Below are 2,865 nucleotides of genomic sequence, written 5' to 3'. Positions count from 1 at the left end.
ACCAGCTAGTGGGTGGGGAGAGGATCTAGCTGGTTCCAAGGTAGGTGGGCTAGGTCCACAAGCATTGGGATCTTTGTTTTCTTGGATCTCTTGTGTGCCCCCTGGTGGGTGAGGCTAGTCTAAAACTAGACAGATTTCCTGGAGAGGAGGGCTGGTGCCTGCCCCCTGGTGGGTGGAGCTGAGTCTTGGCCCTCTGGTGGGCAAGGCCACGTGTAGAGGCATATCTAGAGGCAGCTGTGGGCTCAGGAAGTCTTTAGGCAGCTTGTCTGCTGCTGAGTGAGGCTATGTTCCCACCCCATTAGTCATTTGACCTGAGGCATCCCAGCACTAGTCTGTAGGCTACTGGGCAGGGCCAGGTCTTGGCCACTAATAAACAAGAGAAAGGATCCCACAATGGCAACTGCCAGTACCACCTTCCATATGGTAGAACCCAAATATGGCTTATGCCAGTGTCTATGTTCCCATGGTGAGCAACAGTCTCCCCCTGCCTATGTGGGAGGCTCTCCAAGACCAGCAGTAGGTCTGGCCCATGCTCCCATCAAATTATGGATTTTGCCCTGGATGCACGTGAGATTTTGCATGTGTCCTTTAAGAGTGAAGTCTCTTTTGGAACTCCTGAAATTAAGCCCCACTAGGCTTCAAAGCCAAATGATCTGAGGGCTCATCTTCCTGGTACAGGACCCCTGGTCTGGGGAGCCCAGCATGGGGCTCAAAACTCTGATTCATGTGGGAGAACCTCTACACTATAATTCTCCAGTTTGTGTGTTGCCCACTCAGGGATATGGGACTTGATTATATCATGAGTCCACCCCTCCTATACATTGTGTTATGGTCCCTTTTTAATTTCTTTTTTTAGTGATTTTTATTTTTTTCCATTATAACTGGTTTACAGTGTTCTGTCCATTTTCTACTGCACAGCAAAGGACCCAGCCACACATACATATATACATTCCTTTTCTCACATTATCATGCTCCATCATAAATGACTAGACAGAGTTCCCAGTGCTACACTGCAGGATCTCATTGCTAATCCATTCCAAGGGCAATAGTCTGCATCTATTAACCCCAAATTCCCAGTCCATCCCACTCCCTCCCCCTCCCCCTTGGCAACCATAAGTCTGTTCTCCATGTCCATGAGTTTCTTTTCTGTGGAAAGGTTCATTTGGGCCATATATTAGATTCCAGATAAAAGTGATACCATATGGTATTTATCTTTCTGACTTACTTCACATAGTGTGAGAGTCTCTAGTTCCACCCATGTTGCTGCAGATGGCATTATTTTGTTCTTTTTTATGGCTGTAGTAGTATTCCACTGTGTATATATACTACAACTTTTTTTTTTTTTCTTTTCAGGGCTGGACCCACAACATATGGAGGTTCCCAGGCTAGGGGTCCAATTGCAGCTATAGCTGCTGGCTTATACCACAGCCACAGCAATGCAGGATCCCAGCTGCATCCGTGACCTACACCACAGCTCACAGCAACACCAGATCCTTAACCCACTGAGCGAGGCCAGGGATCAAAACTGCAACCTCATGGTTCCTAATTGGATTAATTTCCACTGAGCCCTGATGGGAACTCCTATACCACATCTTCTTAATCCACTCATCTGTTGATGGACATTTAGTTTGTTTCCATGTCCTGACTATTGCGAATAGTGCTGCAATGAATAAACAGGTGTGTGTGTCTTTTTCAAGGAAGGTTTTGTCTGGATAGATGCCCAAGAGTGGGACTGCTGGGCCTTCTTTATTTCTTTAGTTATAAATCTTTTTTGGTGTATTTCAGTCTTTTTCATAGAGGGCTGTTCTGAACATAGTTGTAGTTTGCACATGCTTGAAATGTGGTGAACTTGGGGTCTTTTCACTCTGCCACCTTGGCCCATCTCTCCCTGGTTTTTGTTTGTTTGTGTTAAAGCAGATTGATGGTCTGTCTCTCCCTTGAAGTGTTAACTCCCTGTGGATGACAGTCAGATCAAGTTAGACGATGTGGCCACACTGCAGATGTGGTTCTGAGAACATCTTCCTGCATCGCTGACCTCTTAGGACCTTCATGTTGGTGGGCATGTCCCTGCTGTAAAATTTTGAGGCTGAGACCTTTAGACAGCACCATAGTTTATTGTATTCTGAGATTTACTTGAGTTTTCTGATAGTCCTAACTCATTTCTTAAAAGAAAGATTTTTTTTAACCAAAGAATGCCATCATATGCTTATCATTTTCATGGCACTGGAGACCAGAAGTTAAACCTTCAGTAATTATGTGTCCTAAAGATAGCAGCACTCCATGCCAGGGGGTTGGGTTCAAGCCCTGGCTCCACCATCTACCAGAAAAATGGTCTTGGGCTTACTTTAGCTTCCCTGAGTTTCAGCTGTTTTTTGTGTAAATCAGGACATTCATATTATCAGTGGTGTAGGTCTTAACAGGCCAACAACATACACACACACAAAAAAAAACCTGTTCCACAAAAACAACCGAAAAAGTAAACTGATAAATTGGACTGCATCAAATTAAAACTTTTGTACCTGAAAGGACACTATCAAGAGTGAAAATGTAGGAGTTCCCGTCGTGGCTCAGTGGAAACAAATCTGACTAGTATCCATGAAGATGGAGCTTCGATCCCTGGCCTCCTTCAGTGGGATGCAGTGTTGTCCTGAGCTGTGGTGTAGGTTGCAAATGTGGCTTGATTTCCACATTGCTGTGGCTGTGGTGTAGGCTGGCAGCTGTAGCTCCAATTTGACCCCTAGGCTGAGAAACTCCATATGCCTCCATATGGCCCTAAAAAGACAGAAAAAAAAGAGAGAGAGAGAGTGAAAGGGTAAACAACAGGATGGGAGAAAACATATGTAAATCATGTATCTGACAAAGGTC

This window comes from Sus scrofa, chromosome 3 (assembly GCF_054392235.1).
Source record: "Sus scrofa isolate SSC_HxYL_T2T_F1_AM1 chromosome 3, Sscrofa_HxYL_maternal_Yorkshire_Landrace_v2.0, whole genome shotgun sequence".
Taxonomy (NCBI): domain Eukaryota; kingdom Metazoa; phylum Chordata; class Mammalia; order Artiodactyla; family Suidae; genus Sus; species Sus scrofa.
This window is presented reverse-complemented; position numbering follows the sequence as displayed.